Genomic DNA, 18,502 nt, shown 5'->3' with positions numbered 1-18,502 from the left:
GGTCCTGGACATTAGAGTCTGGGGTTTAATTGGGAAGTTTTAAGTCAAAGAGTTACGTGGCATACATTAGGTTTTAAAGAAGGTCATTGAGGTTGATGGATGAGAGGAAACCTGCAGCATTCTGAGAAGAGGAATTGAGTACCAGGTGAAGGGAGCATGGCCCTGGTCTCATGTGTAGATGCAGATCTAGAGTTCACAGAAGTAGGTTTGGTGATGGGCTAGGAGATGGCAGAAAGGAACAGTGTTTCTAATAGTCGTTAGAACAACTAAGTAGAGTTCAGGGCTGTACATGGATGAATGAAGAACAGAAACAAGGGGAGCACATGCTTCTTATAGCCTAGAAGTTTAGTATTGGTGAAATGCATAACAGAAATTCAGGGAGTGAGCTGGAGAGATGAATCAGTGGTCGCCGGCAGGCACTGCTCTCAGGGAGGACACAGCACCACCTTTAATTCCTGCTCTAAGGGATCTGGTGCCCTCTTCTGGGCTCCACTTCTGCCTGCACTCATGCGTGAACATACAACACACAGACACATGTAAATACAAATATTTAAATAATTAGATAAACAATGTAAGAAAATTGCTTAGAAATGCTGAAGCAAGGTCTAAGTCTAGAAATAAAGGAAAATAATGGAATAAATAACACACAGAGAGAAAGGGAGAGAGAGAGAATGGGAGAGAGAATGAATGAGAGAGAATGAATGAGAGAGAATGAATGAGAGAATGAATGAGAGAATGAATGAGAGAGAGAGAGAGAGAGAGAGAGAGAGAGAGAGAGAGAGATCCTCAAAGTGTTCTGCCAACTCCAAAGGATCCTTGAAGAAGAGCAGAAAGCTGAGAGCAGCCAGAGAATCACTTCATCTTTGTATGACGGGAATGGCTCTGTTGTTTAAGCATGTCCTTCAGATACGACAATGGTAGGCATCGAGCTAGATATATATTATTGAAAACTCTAATATAGCACTTTTGAAATCAGTACTAGAAAATGGACTGTCGTAACATCTTGCAGTCCTTTGTGAAGGCAGGGATCACAGAGGAATTAAATGTGTTAGCCATAACACATGCTAGCTGGGATGATACTTTCTGCTTGCCTATGCACAACTGAAGAGTGTTTACACATTTCCTGAAGAAATGGATGAAGTGGTTTGAGAACCCTGACAAACATTAATTATATTCTCTAGGGTGATTGGTACAGGGTATGAAGTCACTGTTCCATAATCACAATTCTTTGTCTCTAAACATTTAAAAAAAAAGACTTCAGTTGGCTGGGATCTACTCAGCAAACTTAGAAAATCTAATTCAAGTTTTTGATTCTTTTGAGAGGGTTTTACTATTGTTGCCCAGATTCACCTTGAATTTGAAACCATCTTCCCTGAAATTCTGAATAATGGAGACTACAAATGTGGGTGACAACTATGTTTGGCTTAGCTTCTACTCTGAATATTGTTAACCAAAGGCATTTGATGGCTCTAGAGAAGGTTGTGAACGTTCCACGACACTTTCTAGATAGCATTACACCACCAAAATCGGTGATAAACCGTAGCTCTTGAATAATGCATCATGTGATCCGTACAGAGGGGCCTCATCAGCAAAATGTCTTTCTGTTTGGGTCTTAAATAGAATTTTGACTTCCTTAGAATATGCTTTTCTGACAGGACATAAATTTTGATGTGCCTGACTATCAATCAAGTCCGATCCAAGAGTACCAGTCTTACGTGGGGAGAAATATCTGATATTAATCACTGCGGGTAATATCTGACACAACAGATCTGGTTAGGAGTGCTTGTTGAATAATGAGTTGTGCCCCTACTGATGTGCAAACTGAATGCTAAGCACTGCTTGGGAGGTAGGCAACAAGCTCCGCGAATTCTCTGATGCAGTGTGTTCTTGGTAGAATGAGTTTAGAACCCAGCAGGCTATTGCATTGATAGCATCTGCAGCATTGGGCAAAACCAGTAGATGGTGGTCTTAAGTTGCAAGTTGCTCACACCCTAACACGTGTGAGCTGTGGGAAATGACCACGGTTATCTCACAACGTGTCAAAATACACTTCTCTGTTTATCGAATGCTATGGATTGGTAGATTATAGCATAGGAGTGCTCTCTGGAGCTGTATGTATATTAGTTGTTTCCTAGAAGAACACTTTGCTCTTGAAAACATAACATTCATCACAGCACTTTGAAATTATGTAATGCCTTGATCAGATCCGATACAAATGCTTTCACTGCTTGCCTTTTCTTTAAAGTTGAAATATATTTTTTTTAAATTTCTGAGTGAGAAAGCTGCTTGTTGAGAATCTGACAAACCAGGACCAACTCTAGACTGCAGTTGCCCAAATGTGTACTTTGCACTCCCTACTGTTAAATGTACGTCAGCGATTCAGTGGCAGTACTATTACAATGCCTCGTAATTATGCATGCTGGCTAGAATTAAAGCCTTTGGAAATTAATTTTGAGTTGAAATATTAAATTAAGTAGAATGTTTTATCATAATGGCATAATTTAAAACTAACTAAAAATAGCATTAATAATAATCATGATCACTCTTGTTTCATTAATAGAAGAGATTTAGCACTAAATTATTAAATGATCAAATTTACGGTACCCAAGTTAGTAAAGATTTTGTAGTAGTGTAAATCATATGACATGATTTCTGTCCAGTGACTATAGCAAATTAGTTACTATAGTAAATTTTCAAAGGTGTTAATAATAACAACACTTCAGTGTAGGAAGCTTTGGTAGAATGATAACATCCTTGGACCTTCACATATTGCATTATTTTTCTCTGAGCAGTGTATCTTGTAACTGCAGTGGATGGATGTATAGAAGGAAACAGAGAACGACAAACTTAACTTCTATATGCCTATGATTTATGGGCAGGGCTGCCTGCCTTCCAACATTAGCCTTCCTGCTCCTTTTACTGAACAACCTTCTCATTTTACTCTGAGATCACTCTGGGTTCTAAGCAATACATATATGTTCATTTCTTTAAAGCATTACTTTATTTTTTGAGGTTTATTTATTTTTATTTTGTGTATGGCTGCTTTGCTTGCACATGCACAATCTGTATGCAGTGTCCATGGAGGCCAGAAGGGATATTAGACCCTTGGAAAAGGAATCTGGGGTTTTAGATCATTGTGACCCACCAGGTCTGTGATGAGAATCAAACCTGGGTCCTCTAGAAGAACAACCAGTGCTCTTCACAACCACAGCATGTCTTTAGCCCCTGTTTCTTAGTCTTTGTTAATTCACAGACTAACTAAAATTGAGAAGAAACCCCTACAAACCAAAAGAATAAGAAACAAGGAATAGTATATCTTGAAACTTATTTAATCTCTCTTTTTCTTTCTCTCTGTCTCTCACATGCACAGAAGTGCATGCATGCACGTACACACACACACACACACACACACACACACACACACACACCCCGCAGATTAAAGATGTTGTGGTGACCAACCTAGGTAATGTGTTGTCCTACTCGGAGCTGTGAGGTGTCAGTAGCAAACTATATCATACTTAGGAAAATGCGTCCTATGCTATGTGAAGGAAATAGCCAGAATTAGCATGTCTATGGTCTCAGACTCATTATACCTGTGGATAGTTTTGTATATTTGAGAAAACTATCAGTTCAAGAGCTGTGATACCCCTAAGATTGCCATGTGCCATCCTGAAATATCTAACTAGACTCCAGAGTTAAACTGACGTCTAAAAACAGCTATAGACCCATTAGTATTGTTTCAGTAACTCCTTCCGCTTTTATGTAACTCGGGAAATAGGAAATCATAACATCGTAAATAGTATTAATCTGAATCCATCGACGTAGCCAGGGCAATTTTAGGCCAATCATTTCTCATTAGGCTGATGCTAGTAAAGTTTCTTATTCAGAGAAGGTTTTTTTTTTTTCCTTCTCATTTCTCTTCTTTTGAGCAGTCTGTAGCCAATGGAGTGTAATAAGTGCCACAAATTGGGGCTGAGGTGTCTCAGGCTGGCTTTATTCTCTGCTGTAAATTACAGCAGATTTGTAACTGCTTAACACAGCTCTTGAATCAAAAAACCTCACCCCTGATATTTTTTTTTCTGTTCAGGCTGATTGACTGGCATTAAGGGAGTCAGGGAGGGAGAACAGAGCTATGAAGACCCCCCCTCATGTAATTCAAGATCAAAGTCACACTCTCAGATTGTCAAATTGATTTCTATTTTAACTGTTGATCATCTGAAAGGGTAACTAAGTAGAATGCTAATAAGCCAGCATCCTCTTGCATCTTTTTTTTTCATGGCAAATTATAATTCGACTACTGATGTTTCTTTAAGAAGAAATTGGTTCTCTGTACCTTCTATTGACCCTGAGTTGGACTCCGCGTTATTCTGTTTTTCAGACCGGAAACAAGGAGATACAAAAGGAAATCACTTGCTACTTAAACTTCAGATCGGTTACTTTGCTTACAGGGAAGCTGGTGACTGCCAAGAGATGACGGTTCCTCACTGTTTTGAGTGCTGGCTGTACATAAGTGGAAATGAGTCACCCCATGGAGGCTGGTGTGGGAGGAGAGCACCCTAGCAGTTTTCAACAGGTCCACAAATGAAGGTCCTGTGTTCTTTTCCTATAGCCTTCATTGGTGGCTCATGACAGAGTGAGGTAGACTTTATCCTTTAGACGGGATTAGTGGGAAACAGAGAAATAATTAATACACGAAGTACCAAATGTGAAATACTGCCCAGCACAGAGGCATTTCACACTTCGTTGAGTTCGCGCGTGGGCCAGTGGTGCCGGGGAGATAATCACTGGGCTATAAGAGAGGAATTATTATGTGAGATCAGCAGTCAAACACCTGACAAAGAAGAGATAGTAAAAGATATTTGGAAATTATTTCTAAAATAAGGAGTTCACATCCAGTCTTAATTGAATATTTAAAGAAACACACAGACTTTCTATGACAACTTAGTAGCTTTTTTAAAGTTAGTGAAAGTATGCTTATGTAGGTAGTCATAATACCATTAAACTATCCTTTTATGGGAACTATGAACAAAATATATTGCTGTATGTATGCTCATTTTGTTCTTGGGTATATGACCTGATACCCTGTACTAAAACAGTACTAATAAGATGCTAATGTCAAATTTAAAGCTCAAGAAAATTCACTAGGCATTATTTCAGAGTTACAAACCACTACATATTCTTTCCCAACAAAATAATTTGAATTTTTAAAACACACAAACAGAAATATCAACATGAGAACATCTATATATTTAGTCTGCCGATATAAAGATGTTAGCATTTTGACATCTATGCTTTCCTTTATGAAGATTTAAAATGTAATACGATTTGCATGGGGCCCTTTTAATTTCACTATTTTCATGCCCTTCTCTTGTGTGTGCTGTGCTGGAGACTGAATGAAAGGTGCTCGGTATTCTTTGGCGCTATTTTTAAGGGCTGTGTAGTGTTCCTCTTGGTATTTCCCAAGGCATCAAAGTAATCTCGCCTGAGATTGTCTTCCATTGGTATTGGGCCATAATGAGCATAACTGGAGAGATTTTGGCCATACCCTTTGGGTGCATCTGGAGAGGTGGAATTCTGCTGGCTTTGATGGCTGTTACAGAGACATCCTCCAAAAAGGTCATCCAGCTTATTCCTCACACAGTGTCTGTTTTGCACTCCCTCTCAGCTGTTATGACGAAGCCCTCCCCTACTCTGTTTATGCAGGGTTTTGGCATTAACAGAAGACAATTGAGAGAAAAATCTCTTGAGATGGCTTCAAAGGCAAAATTAATTCTAGAGGTCAATTCAAAACTAAAATAAGCGGGGTTATTTAATGCCACGTGTTAGGCCACGTTAAAAACTACAGTTACTACTTACTGAGTATTGATCATATGCTGATGGATAAGTGTGTAATGGTTTTGTGTGCTTGACATCAATCATTTCATTTTTTAAAAAAAATCCATACAATTATCCAACACGATATATTCAAATGCTGTTCTTTTTCTTTCTTAAGATGAGAAACCTGTAGTTTAGACCACTTATTAAAAAGGCTCAGTGCTGTGCAAATAGATGGTAGGGAGATGGGATAGAGTCGCACAGTCTCATTCAAGCGATCACACTTCAGGGATCTGAAACCTTGCACCTCACGTGCAAGCACCAGGCTTGCCACAGCAGCCGTCTCCCACAGCACAGTGGCTGGGTATTGTGGTTGACAGCATCTTCCCGGATAAGCTATAGGGTTTTGCCACCAGGTCCTGGGGTAGTAAGCAGTTGGTGTCTAGATCCTCCAACACTAGGCTTCAGAAAGGTTGTTGCTGGAGGGGCTGAGGTAGGCACCTACACCTTAGTGCTCAAGGCTCTTTGGGGTAGACAGATCATGTGCTCTCTTCCTTCCACAAGGCACTTGCCTTTTTCGGTTCATTATTGAGGGCTATGTTATAATAAAGGAAGCAGAGGGAGGAGAGGCTTCTGTCCCAGCTCATTCTTCTGGTGACACAGTTGCTGAGAGAGCTGGGATGAGAACAGGGAGATAAGATCTACTGTTGATAATTTTCAGATGCATATGTACTGGGAGCATCGGGTGAATGATGCACGCACACAGTATTGAGACCTTGAGAAGTGAAGCACAAACAATGGCCCTGAAGGTCAGGAAGGGTGCTGAGGAGGACTCAAACGCACGCTGAGCTTCTGTCCTGCTCATTTGAATCTCCTTCCTTCCCTCATCACGTCCTTCTGCCCTTTGCTCATCAGCAGGCTAAAGAGAGGATACAGCTCACACTTGAGCTTGGGGCTTTTTGGCACAGAACTTGATTGTCTCCGTTTCCTCTTGGCAGATTCAAATTGTTAGAGAAATGAAAGTCGTTTGAAAACAGTAGGCCCTGGCATGTCTTCTCCTCGGCGGTGCCCGGGACTCCGGGAACAGTTGTGGATTGGCTATGTGGCATTTTTCTAGGGTGGATTTGATCTTAGTCTCATATCCCATATGGTCAGAAATAATCAGCTTTAAAGTTCTGTGTACTTGGAAATGTGAGGGTGGAGGTCAGAAGCAAAGGAAGCTGGTACACATGGAGACTTTTAGAACAGAGTGGAGATTCACAGAAGATAGGTGACTGAGAACAAGCAGTCTCACTTTTGCATGGCAGTTGCCTAAAACCGAAAAGGACTACAGAACAATTTTATCATAAATGGAAAAGAAAGCCAGATGACAGCTTTTCCAATAGAATCAGTGCCAGTTCAGCCATGGCATCCTTGTTTTGGTATCCCTTTACAAGAGCATACATAGCACGCTAGAAAGAGCTTAGCAGATAAACAATATAATATACTTCGTGGTTCTGGTGGGACAGGTTGTGATGGACATGTTTACAATCATTTCAATTTGATTTATTTGGGGGGATTTTAATTTTTATTTTATTTTTAATATATTTTAATAAAAATATAATTATATCATTTCCTTCCTTACCTTTCTCCCTCCTTCCGTGTCCTTGCCTCAACTCCCTCTCTATACTTGATCTTAGCCAAAAGGCCAAGAAGTGATCAACTCCCTCTCTAATTGATAATGTCTTTTTCTTTGATTATTGTTTTACACACGTGCACACACACACACACACACACACACACACACACACACACAACTACAACCTAGTGAGCCTGATTTTGTTGTTCATGTGTTCATGACTTGGGAGCTAACCATTCTATATTGGGCAGCCAAGTAGGGGCCCATCCCTGGGAGAGATGGATTCTCCCTCTCAGCAGGCATTAGTTGTCTGTAGTTAGCTGTTTAGGGTTTCCACCCTGTGAGATTTTCATCTTTCCGAGTTAGCATGGCAACAAACATTGTCATGGATTAGATCTTGTTTAGATAACCTGTTTCAGGAGACAGTCACAGCACATTTCCTGCTTCCTTGGCCTTAGAATCTGTCTATTCCTTCTTTCCCCATCTTCTTTGAGCGTTAGGTACTGACAGGAGCTGTGTTTTAGATGCCGGGATCAGTTCCTCTCTACATTGTTTCCAGCTGAGTTTCTTTTTTTTAGTCTCTATTCGCTACAAAGTGAAGCCTCTTTGCTGAGGAGACAGAGTTAGGCTTATCTCTAGATATGTGCTGTAAATTTCAAGCTCCATCAGCCTGCCTTTCAGTGACTCAGGCGCAGTGCATATTTTCCTATGCAACATGAACCTCCTGTAAAAGGTCTCTCTCTGTCTCCTCATGTCTCTGTCTCTGTCTCTATTTCTCTTTCACAAGTCTCCACTCCAAGATGGCCTTTCGCTCTCCCCCTCCTCCAGTAAACCCCCGGGGTTAGATCTGTGGCATGGAGTGATCTGTTAGTGACATACCTGGCCCTAGCTAGACCTGACAAAGATACCTTTTCTCCATTTTATCCTAACCGTGATGTTAAAACGCTCTTAGGAATTATGTTGGTGCAACAAAGTGGCTTTAGTGGTCTTCTAAGGTTCATGACCCTGGTAGCTGGTTAGATTTTTAGCACCAGGAATGCTTGCCCTCCCATTGAGTGGGCTGTAAGTTCAATTAGACAGCTACTGGTGTCTGCCCGTGCATGCCTGCCACTGGTGCTCCCTTAGGGATATTTACCCAGTCAGCCATGGTTGTGGCTCATAGGTGTCACAGCTGTCCTGATTGACTCCCTCCCTTCCCTGAAAGCTCACATATTTTCTAGTACTATGGAAGGGAAGGAGGCTTTCCGGTTAGATCCTGTCGGACCATCCACATCCTGTGTTCAGTGTCTTCGGTGATAGGGACTTTCCTTCAGCCTCAGAGAGCCCACCAAGTCCAAGAGCAACAACCCATCGTGTTTTGGATTAAGTAACTTGGAGTCACTTGGGCTATTCTGACTCAAAACTCTAATGGAAGTTTCTCATGTCTGATTCTGGGGGTTTTGCTACTCTGTGGCTCTGTGGAGAGCATTGTCAGCCCAAGGAGGTCTTTGTTTAAATTATCTGTAATTTTTAGGTAGACATAAACTAATAGGATTCCCGGAGGCATTATCAGGAAAACTTGGTATTATTTGTCCCTTCTCCCTCTTGATTCTGTACTACCCTCCCTCCTCCCATCCCAATTAAAGCCATCTCCTCCACCCCCACACCCACCTTAATCATCATCTTTATACTGCTGTTCCCCTCCCAAGCTCCCCTGCCATGGTTCCTTTATAGTTTCACAGCCTTTGACAGTCACTCTGTGTTGTATTCTGAAGTTTGGAGCTCAGAAGCACGAATGAACAAGAACATAGCAGCTCTTGACCTCCAGATTCCAGGTCCCTTCACTCAGCATGATTTCTTCAAGTTCCATCAATCTACGAGCAAATTTCATGACTTCTTTTTACTTTCCATTGCACTATGTGTATGAACCACTCATTTCATCATCTCTTCCTCTGCCACAGGACTTTAAGTTGTTTCCTTTTCTGTTTAACTACTGAAAATAGAACAAAGTAACAGGCAACAAACTTACAGCTTACCCCAAGCTTATAAATACTAATGCTAGCATCCGTTTCTAATTAAACTCTACTGATATTTGATTATGCAATTAAAGATCTTCCTCTGACCTCTATCTTCGTAACACTGTGTGAGAAGAGAGAGGATTTGACACAAGAGCTCGGAGCAGAGATCAGATTTCAGAGCCACAACAGGGACCTATTCTGGAATGTTGTATTTTAGAGCGGCTTAACCACTAAGCCTCAGGTCAATGTCCTCTGTTGACTTGGCCCACTGTTCATTACTAGTCCTCTGACATCCACTCCTTCTCATTCAGAACCTCCAACGAGCAAACCCTAGGCCTTTTTCCTTCACTGTTTACCTTACTAAAGACTGCACTATGCAGAAGTACCACCGAAAAATTTTGGTGGTTCATAAATTATATCATTGCCCATCACACCGAGAATGTGACTTGTGACCCCCAAAGAAAGGGTCATCCAGTGCAATAGCCCAGGTGAAGCAGAAACTGAAGCAGACCGGGGAAACCTAGGGGTAGAGGGAATGGAATCAAAGGGTTTCCCATCATGCTTCAGTTCTTCACTCGGGGTCCTGTGTAGAGAACCTGCTGGTGAGTGGGGATTACACCCATTCTGATTGCTGGTGCTTTTTAACTTTACAGATGTCGCAGGCATTCCTTCAGACCAGAGCAAGGCTTTTCCAGATGGGAATTAGAAAGCAAGATTTGACAAAGGCTGCTTCTCTGTGGCTCAGTACAAAAGAATAACACAGTAGCGGTCTCCTTTCTGCTAATCCATTCATTTCTGGTTTGATTTACCTTTCCGGCCTTGATCTAAAAATCTCCGTGGCTTTATAGGATTATATGCTGCTGAGTTCAGGTTTTGAATGAATGGCACTGCGTTTATTTTAATGTAATTTCTCCCATTCCAAAGCCAGGATTAACCTGTTGGTTTTTTTGATTAAAACGACTTTATCTTTTAGACTTATCGGGGAGTTGTTTTATATTTCTCTAGCTGATAATTATATTTGTTTGACTGTATTAAGAATTAAGAATATTGGTTCAGTCATAGAAGTCGAGATATCAAAGAACCAAACACACAAACAATTCAAGTGGTGAGACCGTTCTTCCATCTGTAACGCTGCCTTTCCCTGGCGCTGCCTTTCCTTGGCTCCGCCTAGCTGGTAAAGAAGTAGAAAGGTCCAAGCAAGAACCCTGATATTGTTTCCAGCAATGATAACAAAGGCGACAGACCTCGAGATGCTTGGAGTGAGAAAGGCATTGTGCTAAATATATCAGGTTTTATAAGCAATTTAGCTAATTCTCACGACAGCCTTATGAAATTGATATTGTTATTTCTTTATACACATGAGGAAACAAAGATGCAACGGTGAAGAGAACTGCTCAACTCTAGATAACACAACCATGGCCCAACCTGGGCAAACAGGGTCCACTCTATGCTTATGGCCATTATGCTGGCTTACAGCCAGAGAGACACCTGCCACTCCCCCAAGAAAGTACACAAAACAAGTTAAAAGCACAGGATGGCAAAGCTAGGCACAGGGGCGTGTGCTTAATCCCAGCACTAGGCAGTTCGAGGTAGGCAGGTCTCTGAATTCCAGGCTAACCTGGTCTACACTGTGAATTCCAGACTTTCGAGCCAGCCATGGATACATAGTAAGACTTTGTCATAAGAGATGGGAGTCAGGGCTGGAGGGATGGCTCAGTGGTTAAGAGCACCGACTGCTCTTCCTGAGGTCCTGAGTTCAATTCCCAGCAACCACATGGTGGCTCACAACCATCTGTAATGAGATCTGATGCCCTCTTCTGGTGTGTCTGAAGACAGCTACAGTGTACTTATATATAATAAATAAAAAATAAATCTGAAAAGAGATGGGAGTCAGAGTGAGAGAGAAAGGAAAAAGAAAAAAGGAGAAAGGAAAAAGGGGAGCAAAAAGAAAACAGAAAGAGGAGAGAAGAAACTGAATAAGCAACTTGCCTTTTTTCTCTATTCCCCAGATTCTCTTTTTTACTTTATTTATTTACTTGGGGGAGGGGGGGTCAGAAGATAACGTGTAAGAGTTGGTTCTCGCCTTTCAAACATGTGGGTTCCACGAATCAAACACAGGTTGTAGGATTGATATCAAGTGCCCTTCCTTACCTGCTAGGCCATCTCAGTGGTGTAGCGTTTTAAAAGTAGAAATTCCAGATGTGGCTTCTGCCGCTGCTTGCCCCATTTTCCTTAAGCGCGGCCCTCCTGAACTGCTGAGGTATGAACCTTAATTAAGCCTTCCAGACTCACCCACCAGCCTTTCTTTGGTCTTACCCTGGAATTTCTTTCTTTCTTTAGATTGTTGTCATTTTTATTTTATTGTTTTTATTAAATTTGCTTATTAATTCACTTTACATCCCAATATCTCCACCCCCTCCCTCCCCCTCCCCCCGTCCTCCCACTACTTCCTGTCACAGATCCTCCCCTCATTCCATCCTCCCCTTTCCTTTGTGAAGGAGGAGCCCTCATCAGATGTTAGCCCCTCTCTGCCTTCCCCACCTCGGGCACAGACACACACCAAGTCTCTCACTGAGGCCAGACAAGGCAAACCATTTCGGGGAACAAGATCCACAGGCAGGCAAGCAACAGACCCAGGGACAGCCCCTGCTCCAGTTGTTGTGGAACCCGCACGAAGACCACGCCGCTCACATGCTACATATGTTCTCGGGTGCGGCCCGGGTGGGGGTTGACCCAGACCCAGGGGGTTGCTCACCCTTTGACTGGTGATTCAGGCTCTAGGAACTCCCAAGGGTCCAGATTAGTTGCCTCTGTTAGTCTTGCTGTGGCTTCCCTGTCCTCTTTGTATCCCTCAACTCTTCCACAGACTCCAGAAGCTCCATGTAATGTTTGGGTGTGAATCTCTACATCTCTTTGCATTGGCTGCTGAGTGGAGCCTCTCAGAGGGCATTTACGGTAGGCTCCTGTCTGCAAGCATAACAGGATATTATTAATAGTGTTTCTTGCCCATGGGATGGGCCTCAGTTTGGGACAGTCCTTGATTGGCCATTCCCTCAGTCTCTGGTCCATCTTCGTCCCTGCGCTTCTTTTAGGCAAGATACTAACCTTGTAATTTACAAACTAATGTATGAAAACTACCGTGTTTCTACAGTTGGATTGCTATCAGTCTTTTCTGTCAAACTATAAACATGAGTTCAGGACAAGGAATTAAAATATTTGTCTCCTTGGCCCTATAAGATTTTTATACAGATATTTTAATTCTCCTCACCCAGGAAAACCTTTGTTTGACCCCAAGATTCACTGAGCTTTTCTTGGGATTTGGTGATCTGGAGCAGCGAGTCTTTTCTCCTTGGAACCACGATTGCTTTCCCTTCCTCCAAAGCCTGGGCGCCAATTCTTCTCAGACTACCCAGCTGATTGATATTGTGAAGTCAGAACACAGCCAGAGGGGGAAAACACAGCCTCTCTTTGCACACTTCAGTTAGAATGGTGGTCTCTCTCTTGCAGGGTTCTATCAGAGTAGTGGTCTCTCTCTTGCACACTTCTGAGTGGTAGTCTCTCTCTTTGTGACCCTGGACTTACTTAAACTTTTGCCTTGGACTGTCACCTCAGAAAGGATAAAACTAACTGTCTGCCTGCCTGCCTGCCTGCCTGCCATCTATCTGTCAGTCTGTCCATCTGTCTGTCTGTCTGTCTATCTATCTATCTATCTATCTATCTATCTATCTATCTATCTATCTATCATCTATCTATCTATCTATCTATCTATCTATCTATCTATCTATCTATCTATCTATGTAGGGGTAGTGAGACAGGGTTTCTCTATATGGTCCTGGTTGTCCTGGAACTCGCTATGTAGACCAGGCTGGCCTCAAACTCAGAGACCTACCTGCCTCTGCCTCCCGAGTACTGATCTAAGATGTGTACCACCATCTCAGCTTTTATTATTGCCACTGAATTTTAATATCTCACTGTGGTTACAGCTACTTAAAATGCTCCAGAAAATATATTTTCTCCAGCTCATCTTTTTATTACATCTTCCATTTTCCCTTCTGCTGTCTCAAAATTTTCTCTTGCACATACCTCCAAAATGACACTTTAAAAAAAGCACGCTGATGCACCCAACTTCCTTTGAAGCAAAATAAGATGTAAATTTACAAATTTGTTTTGCTGCTGGTGTGGCTCATGGGGTAAAGCCTGCAAATCAAGGCACTTCTGAGCCTTTGTTCTCAGGCATGAATCTGATCATTTCTGTCAGCGCTGTGGGATGCTGGCAGAAGGCTTATCTCTCTCCACCTGAAGACGTTCTTATTTCTGTAGAGATGCTGACTCAGGTCAACCAGGACTCTGGCTTTAAAACAGAAAATGCCTTTCACAACTAGCTGGTATGACCAGAGCTGGGATTTAATATTGACATTAAGACCAGGGCTATGAGGAGAAGGCATCTCAGAAAGAAGACTAGACACACCCATAAGCATGAACATCTCAAGAATGCAGCTCATTGATCTTCCCAATGGTTGTGTATTTTTAATGTTTGAAGTCATCATCATTACTTGGAAGCTAAAGAAGCTAGATGACAGAGATGCAGGAAAATGGACTATCTTCATGGCAAACAAAGTTAACTCTTGGTCAAAGTTAGCATCCCCTGGGAATATCTGGGGGCAGGAATGAGGTGCCCCCTAAGGTCATCTACATAGAGACCTAAGCCTGGTTCATTGCTTTTTTGAGTAAAATATCTCTCTACAAAGGAATATTCTTTTTATGTCAGCAGCTTTCACAGCAAATGTTAATTGTGCCTTTGCACAGTGTCTCATCCCATGTCCCCTTTATACATCTTAACGATTTGTCTACATTTTGGAAAATGAGGTTATTATTATTATTATCCTGACTTTTTGGCTGGCATTCTATATTTCTCCCGTAATAACTACAAGAACTAGGGCCATAATGGCACCAGTCTGCTGTAGCCCTTCTGCAATCTGTAGGAAGCATGGTTTTCATCTAATGGTTTGATGTGCCTGAACTTTCCCAAGTCATTGTTTCATTTGCTCCGGAAAAGCCAGCATGGATCAGTGGCCAGGGCCCTCCACCTGAGATGTGCACTCAGATCACATACTTCATATGATTGAGGTCTTGGCCATTGGTGCTTTTCATTCACTTTCTCTCCTCTCTTCTGCCAGGAAGCAGTAAGGCAGAGAAACAAGGGGAGGGGGAGATGTGGTCCTGTCACTTACAGATGACTGTAACAGCACAGAGGGACAGACGGTTTAAAGACAGAAAACCCCTCATCGTCCTTCGGTATTGCAGACGGGGAATCTTCCTCTATTTCTAAAAATATTTTAAGAATGCAAAGTTGGGTAGCACAGTAATCCTTACAATTTTTTTCTCCCCTAATTCCTTCATTTTCCCTCTTTTAAACTCTCTGTGTGATATGGGTGGTGTGTGTGTGTGTGTGTGTGTGTGTGTGTGTGTGTGATATGTGTGTGATATGTGTGTGTGTGAGCGTGTGTGTGAGTTCTATTTACGTGTGTTTATTCATACATGTTAGTTGTGTTGTGCATGTGTGCATGTTCCTGTGTTATTTCTATTGTACATGATTGAGAGCAGACTCAGGAGTTGACCCCCACCTTGTTTGAGGTAGAGAGAGTCCCTTGCTATTTTCCGCTTCTGAGGCCATGCTAGCTGGCTCATGAGCTTCTGGGGATTGTCTGTTTCTACCTCCTATCTTCCCCCTACTGGAGTGGTAAGGTTTACACACAGGCACCACCATGCCTGGCTGTACAAGGTTCTGATGACCCCACCTCAAGTTCTCATGGTTTCCAAACGAGCACTTTACTCACTGAGCCATCTCTTCGGCCTGCCTATTTTTTCTTATTGACATCACCTTTGGAATTCCAATTAGTAGGCATTCCTTATACATCTCCTTCTTTGGAATTGCCCAGTTTTAAAAGCAGACAATCCTAGGGGAATGTACTCCCTCACTTCCAACAGCTTTGGAAGACACCTTCCCAGCGAGCGAACTGTATATCATTCACTCTTTCTTACCAGAGAGGCTGTGTTGGGAAAATAGTAACAGCCAGGAACAATTAAAAGGCAAGCATAATATTTTTAATTTGTTTTGTTTTGTTTTATGTGTATGGGTGTTTTGCCTACATATATGTCTGTGCACCAGGCACTAAACCATCTCTCCAATTCCAACCTGCCGGGATGTTGTATGAGAGCGTCCATCCCCTTAACAGGGGATGAGCTGTGTTCCGCTGAGACAGGAGGTGTCTAGTCTTCCCTTCCTAGATGCCGAAAAACTCAGATAACAGAGCTTTGCAAAAATGTTTTTCACAGACTCCTCAGCTTGCAAGACAAGCTTCTCCCAGGACCTCTACATGGTCTTTCCTCTCTAGTCACCTGTATCTCTGTGTTAATTTGCTCTTCTTGTAAGGATATCAGTCATATATGACCAATAACATCCCAGTGACCCATCCTAATGACTTGGTTTTTAATTAGTTACGTTTTAAAGATTGCGTTCTGAGGTGATGGGCTCAGAAATGCAACCCCGGACGTTGTCTTATTGCTTTTTATGTTTTAACAACAGGACCATTACAAATGGCATCGCCTCTCTTTCTCACACTTTAAACGCAATAGGACCTCTTTTAAGCCATAGAACATCTACATACGTAAGTATAAATCTTGTTGGCATTTTAATTTTCTCCTTGGAAATTTTGTTTCCTGCGCAGTGCAGGGTCCAGGAGTCGATTTCGTTATTGCTCTTATGAAAGCAGCTGTTCGGCGAGCGCAGCATATTTTGTTAGTTCATCAAGAAGCAGAGGAAGATTATGCTGTGATCAACTTCTGTCTGGCTGTAGTCAGTGCTTCTCTGATTGGGCTCAGTGATTGATTTAATAGGTCTACCCCCAGAGCAGTTACTCATCCCTGATATTTGTCGAATGCAACCTCCGTGTTATTGATGTAAACGATGTTTTATATGCCTTCTGTGCAGATAAATCCGAGCTGACAGAACTGGTTAAGGGATGAGCATGTTCCCAATTGGGATTAGGGACTCAATCTATATCTTTATCAACCATCATGTTATTTCCCTGTCAAATGGGGAGTGTTGATGGGATTGGGACTATCTATTCTCTGCTCTGATGGTAGCCTCTTGACATCTCAGAGGGCAGTGCATCAAGGAAGACACCAGAACACAAAGAGGATGGGCTTGGGAGTGGCTGGCGTGTCTCTACCAAATGAAAAGACTCCTAAATCATGGGAAAGTTTTATACCATGGTCATTCAGTCAAACCTCAGACAATGCTCTTAAGCCTGGCACCCTGAGCCTGTGTAGCTGTGGCCAGTGTGTTGCCCTCTGAATTCACAGAGCATGAGCTCTGCGTGCTCTTCTTCTTTCATTACTTTATTAGTGCTTAATGATTTTTCAAATTTATGGAGTACTTGATCTGTCTGGTCATTAGGAGATCAAAAGATTACATGTGATTTCCGGTTGGAAATGATGGAATGCCAAGTTATAAAGTTTCCTCTGTTTATTTCTTTAACCCCTCCTGCATGTGTTTCTCTCTCTCTCTCTCTCTCTCTCTCTCTCTCTCTCTCTCCCTCCCTCCCTCCCTCTCTCTCTCTCTCTCTCTCTCTCTCTCTCTCTCTCTCTCTCTCTCTCAGAAAGCACTCAAAATCCAAGAAGAAAGGATAATGGGAAGTCAATTATTGTCTGGTCTGGGATACAAATGAAGCAATGGTAAACTAGGAAAAAAGTACATTGTTTTTCTATGGCTTAGTCAAGAAAGAATAAAAGATAACTTTGTACAGAATTTTGGTTTTACCTGCAGTTTAAGAGTCAACATAATTTAAAATCATTCTATTCTATTGACATATTGATAACATTTAAACAGTGACAAGTTATCTGCCATTTCGTTGTAAGTGTCCTAGTCAAGTTTCTGTACTTCCAAAGAAATGGCCACCACACTGTGGTTTAATGATGTTGTCCTATAGAACCCCATGGACATGAAATTATGTATGGGATTTGCTAAGATAATTATTCTGTGAAGGGGAGCTACTGCTCTCATGTCCTATAGTTTTTAAAACAATAAAAAAAAAAAAGAAGGGGAAACCTCATTAATATTTGCTTGCGAAACAAGTGCAGTCATTTCCCCAGCTGAAGACTAAATTATTGTGCATTATAGTGTGCCTGTCTGTGGTAAGTAGATGACCACAGATCATTCTAAGAGGAGGTAGAGGAAAGAGTGTGCGAACCTTGGCTTCGCTGCATTTGTGAGCTGTAAATTTTGTGAAATGATAGAAACAAAGATGGAGGGCAGACGAATGGAGGAACAGACATCAGATTCAGGCTGAATTAGTGCTGCGTTCTGTGCTTCAGGGCCGCCTTATTACCACAGGCTAGCAAGCATCAATGCCTGGCAACCCCCCCTCCCTCTAAAATGTACCGATTTATATGAAAATTAAGATTACAAATTAAAGCCCGACGATCCTGGAGTTTTCCAGTTCATCGGCCATCCAATAAAAATGATGCCAAGCCTGCATACATAATTCCCAGACGATTACTTTGTCCTCACAGCTAAGCCTTGTCCCTGATACGAAAGATCTCTATCCACTTTTATTGAAATAAAGAACTAACATCATAATCCCAATATTGAGGCATAATCTTCATTATCTCCTGGCCCTCTCGAGGGTCTCCCAATCTATATTACATCAGCCTTGGTTGACTCATAATCCTTATGTATTCACTTTTATTGAGATAGGATTAAAAACTTAAAAAAAAAAAAAAAAGCTCCTGAAATCCTTATGATCTCATGATTGAGTTTCAATTCAGCAACAATCAACTAATGTGGGAGAATGAGTTATTTTTTTTTTATAGTGGTTCTTATAGTTATATAGTTCAAGCTTGAAAAGGAATTAATTGGTCCCCTGGGTTGAAGGATCCCCATCGCATGAAGGATTTCCACTCCAACCTGGTCTATGTGAATGACGCCATTATCTTTTTTCCTATTTATTAAAAGAGATTTTGGGGGGGAGGGGTGATACTGATAGTATGTGCAAAGAAAAACAGGCACATA

Source organism: Rattus norvegicus, chromosome 14 (assembly GCF_036323735.1).
Source record: "Rattus norvegicus strain BN/NHsdMcwi chromosome 14, GRCr8, whole genome shotgun sequence".
In the NCBI taxonomy this organism is placed as follows: Eukaryota; Metazoa; Chordata; class Mammalia; order Rodentia; family Muridae; genus Rattus; species Rattus norvegicus.
The sequence above is the reverse complement of the archived record's forward strand: the minus strand, read 5'-3'. Positions refer to the sequence as shown.